A 7,681-nucleotide genomic window follows, 5' to 3' on the forward strand; every position below is an offset into this window, starting at 1 on the left:
TCTGGGTCCTTCTATTTCCTCATCTCCTCTATTTCTCTTACCTAGAGTCTCAGTAGGATATCCTCACATCTATCCCAATCTCCTGGTAAGTGAAGACTTTTGTGGGACGTGCCTTTTGGGCTAGTGCCCAATTATAAGTGAGTATCTACCACATGAGTCTTTCTGCTTCTGGGTTAACTCACTCAGTATGATCATTTCTTGAATACAATCTTATGGCTTCCAGCTCGTTAGTGCTGAGGTTTCAGCACTTCAAGCCTCACTCCTTCAGTACTTCAAGCATCCTTTTATTTGTCTTTGGTTTGCTTTTGTTGTTGTTGTTTTTTTTTGTTGTTTTTTGCTTTATTTTTGAGACATTGTCTTCCTATGTAGCACTGGCAGTAATGGCACTGCTATGTGGACCAGGTTAACCTGAAATGCACACACACTTTCCTCTGACTCTGTAGTGCAGTGTATGTCATTATGAATGGCTTTCTCCAAGCATGCTAATTGTTAGGTTCAATTATGTCTCCTGAAGCAAACACGTTGAGGTCTTAACTTTAAAGACGGAGGTCTTATATAGAAAAAAAAATGTGCTGAACCACAGAATCCTAGCATCATAGAATCCTAAATGCCATCATCCCAAAGAAGGCTGGTAGCTCAGGGATTAAAATTTCTGATGTCTAAAGTCTTCTAAAACCTCAACACCCAAAATTTTCAAAGTTGAAACCTCAAGCTTCAGTTTCCCTTGGAGAATAAAAAATGCCACATGATAAGGAAAGAATTGCAAATTCTTCGATAGGATTAGGAAAAAGGTACATTAGTGGTTGGATTTCCAGTGTAAAAATATATGAATTGTCTGCATTCATAATTATTCTCATTGATGATTGTATGGATTTTAAGGAATTCAAGTAACATTGGCCAGAAGAAGAATGCATATGAAAATATTTGTTTTATGAAAATATTAAACATGTCACTGTGTGTCACTATTCACCTCCTGCATATGAATTTCATGAGACATAATTAATCTAACAATTAGAATGCTTTCAGAGGGTCAGTGGCCTTTACTCTTTGCTTAAACCTTTAATCCAAGCACTCAGGAAACAGAGCCAGGAGAATCTCTCTGTGAGTCTGAGGCCAGCCTGAACTACCAATCAAGTTCCAGGACCTCCAGGGCTACATAGAATGAAGGTCTCTCAAGACAAATAAGATCAAAACAAACTGGATGCTTGCAGTAGTGAGGTAGCACTGGAACCCCAGCTCTCGGGAGACAGAAGCTACAGGATTCTAGTGTTGTTGAAGCCTGTATATATATATATATATTTTTTTTTTTCGTCATAGCTGCAGCCATTTCTGGGTTTACCTTCCATTTTGTTTATAAGGTGAAATTAAGTTAAATTTTTTCTAACCTTTTGCTTATGCTTCTTAGAAGTAGTTATTCATAGCTGACACTAACTTTCACAGCCAGAGGGTCAAGTTCAATTACACTAGATGATTCAACAGTGTCATAATTCATACTTCGTTATCTTCACCCTTGGCTACCCTCTGACTGCATTCCTGTTCTCTACACACTTGGTTACACTTTGAGTGTACCCCGAAAGACCCCATCTACCAGCTCACTTACCTCACTTAGGACTTACCAGCTTAAAGGTTAGATGACAATACTTTGTCTAGTTGGCCAAAAATGCAATATTGCTTTGTGTGGTTAGCCAAAATGTGTTACCACCCTCCTTTTTGTCTTCTGCATTTGGTTTCTCTATGCAAGGACTTCCTTAAAAGCAGGTCGTTATCACAGCTAGGCTCCCGAATCCTTTCTGTGGCCCTGATTGCCATCACCTTGGAAAAAGCATTCAGTAGACCATGAATATCTCATGGAGATTGGTGCTTGGGTGGTTTTTGTGGGAATTCTTACACTACAACAGTGCAAGTTTATCTTTAACTTCTTAGGGAGCTTGGGAGCAGACTAGGCTACAAGATAATGTGTGAGAAAAAAAAAACAAGCAAGGTAAGAAAACAACAAAAAGAATAAAAAACAGCAAAAAAGAAAAAACAACAAAAATACTAAAAATAAGCAAACTTTGTGTGTGTGTGTGTGTGTGTGTGTGTGTGTGTGTGTGTGTGTGTGTGTAAAGGAAGGTTAAAACAAGAGAGAACAAAAACCTCATTTTGGCCACACAATTTTAATTTTTCCCCAAACTATAGTCTTCACAGCATGTCTATTAAATGCCATATTTTCCCAAAATAAAATGTATGCCACTCTCTCTGCTAACAGAGAGGAGCCCACTTCAGCTTCTGCCTTTTCAATACTGTGACTCAGACAGTGTCTGGGTGCCTCCTGCCCTCTGTCTCGTTCTACTGCCAAGGGGTTAACCTTGTTCACTGAAGTATTTGTGATGCAAGCATCTCTGAATAACAGGAATTCAACAAACAAACAAACAAACAAACAAACGACTTTAGTATGAACCATATTGAAAGTACAGGATCTGAATTCATGAGAGATAAATGCCAATTCCAAGACCACTCTGCTGTAACCCTCCATGGGCAGGGCTCCTCACTCACTCCAAGGTGTGGCGCCCGAGTCGAGGGTCAGGGGCTGCGGATTTAACTCATACACACACACACACACACACACACACACACACACACACACACACACACACACACACACACACACAAACTAACACAGCGGGTCCTTTGTGCTAAGAGAACAGCAGCCGCAGCAGCAGCCGTGGCGGAGGTTTATTATTCTTGTCCAGAGTTCCAAAGAGCCTTCTTATAGGCAGCCAAACAGGAATCCTCCTCCCAGGTGAAATCCCTCAAGAGGTGATCATACACAGGAGGAAAAGTCTCGAGGAGGGGAGGGGCGCGTTCTCAGAGCAGTAAACATGACTAGCTGACCAAGATAAACACAGACATGGAAGCTGCTAGAAACAGGACATGAAACAGCAAGACAGGCAGGCAGCCCAGTCGGGCCTGGTTCCTACACAAGGCTCTGTCTGGCTCTGAGCCTGGCTATTTCCCTCCAATCGTATCTCTGACAGTTACAAATGGAAGGTTCCATTGCTCAAAGATAAGAAGAGAGGGATTTTTTCCCTCCCTCCCTCCTTCCCTCCCTCCCTCTTTCCCTCTCTTACCCTCCCTCCCTTCCTCCCTCTCTCCTTCCCTCTCCCTCCCTGCTCTGTCTCTCTCCATCTTTTTCCTTCCTCCCTTTCTTCCTTCCTTCCTTTTATTCATCTCTCCTACATTACATTCCAACTGCCGTTCCCCTTCCTCCACTCCTTTCAATCTCTTCCCTACTTGCCCTCTCTCCAGACCAACTCCTCCTGTTTTCCTGAAAAAAGGAAAGACAAAAAGAGCAGACCTCCCATGGATATCCACCTAGCACAGACCAACAAGATACACTAAGACTGGACACAAACCTTCGTATCACAGCTGGATGTGGCACCCCAATAGGAGGAAAAAGTGGTCCCAAGCACAGGCAAGAACAACAAGTCAAAGACAACCACCACTTCCACTGCTGAGAGTTCCACATAAGCACCAATCTATACAATAATGTATAAGCGGAGGACCCAGCTCAGGTCCATATGGGGTCTATGTTTATCACTTCAGTTTCTGTGAGTCCCTATGAGCCCTGTTTAGGTGATTCTGTGGGCTGTGTTCCTTTGGAGTCCTGGACCCTCTTGGCTCCTACAAGAGGGATATATCTTTACGGTCTGAATGCTCTTTCATCTTCCTCTTCAAATCCTGGCTTCATGGATTAATGTGGTCCTCAGATTCACAGCATAACAATCATGTTAGTCAATGTTGAGCCTCTAACATTGGACTATTAACTGATAAATTCCTCTGATAAATGGTCCTGACTAATTGTGTGGAGCCGAACACTGATAGCCACTTCTTCCCTTGGTATTAATTAGCATAACCAATATAATTCCTAATGTACCTAAAAGTATTTATCAACTAATCAAAGGAAATTTTCAACACAAACTTGTTTTTCACTTCACAAACTTCCTTTTCATGGAGAATTCCAAGAGAAATACATCTATTTTCCATTTGATTTTTAGAAGCTTCTGGTTAAGTATGAAAATCCTTTTCTTTCTTTCTTTTTTTTTTTTTTGTAGTATGTTTTGTACTATTAGAGACATTTTAGATGTGGATACGTAATATCCATGTTTTTTTCATATGACTTTTTCATGCATTTAAAACATATTTTTTCACAATTTTATATGGTATATTTTAACATTCTTTCTCATTGACCAAGTCCTCTCAGATTCTGTTATTCCATATACACTGAACTTTATTATTCTTCTGCTTCAGAAAGCTAAAAATAAAGACAAAAGAAAATGAAAAACACAAAACTAAAAATAGAGTCTGAGAAGTGTTGACCAACTATTTCTGAGTGTGAGGCCGGACCTCAAGCATGGTTGACTTACCTGGTGTCACTCAAGTGAAGAAAACTGAGTTTACTTTCAGTAGTAGCTATAGTAACTATCAATTGCAAAGAGCTCCTTGTTCATGGCTTGAAATTTAACACATCTTATGAAAAGTAGAATGAAAATTCATGGAAAGTGGGAGGAAGGAGTAAAAGGATGAAGGGAAGAACGAGGAAAATGAACATAAGATTCCATTTTAAGGAGGTAAGACACCAGTAATAACCTTTCAGGTCTTATGGAATTCATTAGATTTTCATATGAATGAATGCTTGAACACAATCTATTCCTGAACAAGGATTAAACACTGAGGCTGAGACTCAGCCGAACACTGAGCAAGATATAGGGAACCTTCTGGAAAAGGAGAGTGAGGAGAAAAAGCCCTGCAGAGGACAGGAGCTTCGCAAGAAGATCAACAAAGCCAACTAACCAGGGCCCAGAGGAGCCTTGTGAGACGGAAGCACCAAGAAGCTTGCATGGACCTGACCTAGACCCCCTACAAAGATGTAGTTGATAGGCAGCTCCAGTTTCATGTGGGCCCCCTTGTAAATGGAACACTTACTGTCTCTCTCTGACATGGGCTCTCTTGCTAACTTTTTTTCCCCCCACAACTGAGATTTTATTGGCCGAGGAACAGAATACAGACATTTCAATTCTTAACAAAAGTACCCGGACTCTGAAGTCACACACACACACACACACACACACACACACACACACACACACACACACACACAGTGTTCACGTACCCACATGAAGAGCCACGAGTGTCCCTCTTTGAACTTGTTCCACTGACGTCCCAGACTCCAATTTGACAGGTTTCCCTTAAGACCTCACATAGCAATCAAATGTTCGCAATCCTCAATTCCACTGACTCACAATTTTATGCCACAAACAGTATATTATACTCAAAATTTCCACACAATGATTAGAAAAATGGGCCGCCATGACCAGAGACAGTTACAGTTCTGACAGGGCAAGGACCAAGGAGTGGTTTTCTTAGGAAACAGCTCTAAAAGAAACAGGGGACCAGATCTAACTGAAAATATTAATATTCCAGACAAGAATGCACGACTGAGACTCCAAATTGCCATTTAGAACGCTGTGTTGTAGGGTATAAAACTAGCCCCCTGTACGGAATGTTATGTGACCCCTGCGACAGTCACAGCCTCCCCTGATTCAGTATCCTGCTATTTTCTGGTTGTACTAAAATAAAATAAAATAAAATAAAATAAACAACCAGCAGAAGGATTTAACCTCTTTAAAAAATCACTTACACTTAAAAAATGGAATGAGATAGGATCCTCTCACCTCTTAAAAATGTTTCTAGAGCTACTAAAAAACTCGCATTTGCAAAATAGTTGATAAAAATATTCCTCTGGATTGTACAAAGAAGGGAGGCAGGGTCCACTGACAGACATACAGGATGGATGGTTAGTCGGACTTGGCTTCTTTCTCTTCTACCTCAGAGGCTGGACTCTGGTTTTCTGTCTCTCCATTTTCTGCATGCAGATCTATAGCTTGCTGGTCAGCCACTTCCGTCTGTTTGCCCTTGGCTCTCCCCTCTTCCCTTTTTGCTTGCACTTTTTTTTTTTGTCTGATGATTTATCTCTTTTCCATGGCCTTCTTTGGCTTCGCGTCCACCTAGGCAAGGGCGGGCTTGCTGGACAGCTTTGCCGCCCTTAGGTGCTCACCTTCTGCCTGGGCATCTTGGCAGCAGTGCGGGCTGGGAGACCCATGCGCTGCAGAGCCAGACTTCCCCGCCGCGGGGGCGGGGGCGGGGGCGGGGGCGGGGGCGGGGGCGGTGGGAAGAACTGAAGGGAACCGGATTGGGGCCCTGCCCCTCTTGCTAACTTTTAAATTAGTGCTCCCTGGGGGGGAGGGGGGGCGCTGCCTTGCCTGGGCACAGGGGAAGTGGACACTTTAAGGTAGGATACAACTTGATGAAATGGGGTGCATGGGAAGTGCGGCTCCCCTTTTCTGAGGGAGAGGGGAGAGGGATGGCGTGGTGGGGCGGGGTGGGTGGGTGGGAACATAAGGTGGGTCTGGGAAGGTGAGGAAGGGAAATGGCTTTGGCCAGAATGTAAAGTGAGTCAATTTTTAAAAATACCTATAGGGCCTGTTCTGTAGGGTTATTTTGCTCTGAACTTCCTTTTCAACTAATTATAGTGCACACATGCATAGCTATTTACTGACTTTCTTCACCATGCGTCTCAGGTAATAGGAAAAGCCACCCAGCAGGGATGAAGCTACTTGGTCAATACAAACTTGATTTTTCATGTCCCATGTCCAAAGTATGTAGTGTCTTTGACTAGAGGGTCTTGTCATCAAATTCTCATGGGTAACCTAGAGCAATGGCAATAATCTATATATAGTTTGAAGTTCTCCTGGTATCTCTAATAAATAAAGAGTATAAATCTTACACATGTTTTTTTTTTTACTTGGCAACCTCTGGCTTCTGAGATGAGCATCATCCTCTGTATATGGCAGAAAGACCAATTGAATTCACATACATATGCACACACAAACAATTTTACATGGCTCTTTCAAACATCTTTAGTGTTGGCTATCCATTTCCCCACCTCCCCTGTCCTACCCTCACACTTTTCTCCACTTAATTTAACAACAAGCGCTCTTCTGAATTTGTTAAATATATGATGAGCATAAATATTTGGGGGTGTACACACACACAAACGCACAAATCACTGTTGATTCTGTGTTGGAATTTTATGTCAAATATGATATATATATATATATATATATATATATATATATATATATATATCTCAAATTGTTAAGTTTGCATTTTAAAGTTGGGTACCCTGTAACATTTTGACCATTCAAGATATGGGAATAATTGATTTTTATAGTTAAGCATCAAATGTATGGATATCATACTCTGCTTGTTAGTATGGCAAGAAGACTATTTCAGAGAGGTTCAACTGAGGGCTGAAGACCCACCTGGAGTCTCCGTGATACCATCCCAAAGGCTTACGTGAAGTCTTAATAAAAGTGCAGAAGATAAAAACGAACTAAACACAGACAACCATCTATTTTCTTAGTGCGAATTCAACATTAACCTATACCTTATGCTCCTTTCACCACAAGTCCTCACTGCTATTACTTTTAGATGATGGACTACACCCTCAGACTGTTGTGTGAAAGAAACTTTTCCTTCTCTCTTTTAAAACAATTTTTTATTATTTATACAGTATTCTGCCCACAGATGTGCCTGCCCACCATGAGAACGCACCACATCTCATTACAGGTGGTTGTGA

Source organism: Acomys minous (genome assembly GCF_964271855.1).
Source record: "Acomys minous genome assembly, chromosome: 20".
Lineage (NCBI taxonomy): Eukaryota > Metazoa > Chordata > Mammalia > Rodentia > Muridae > Acomys > Acomys minous.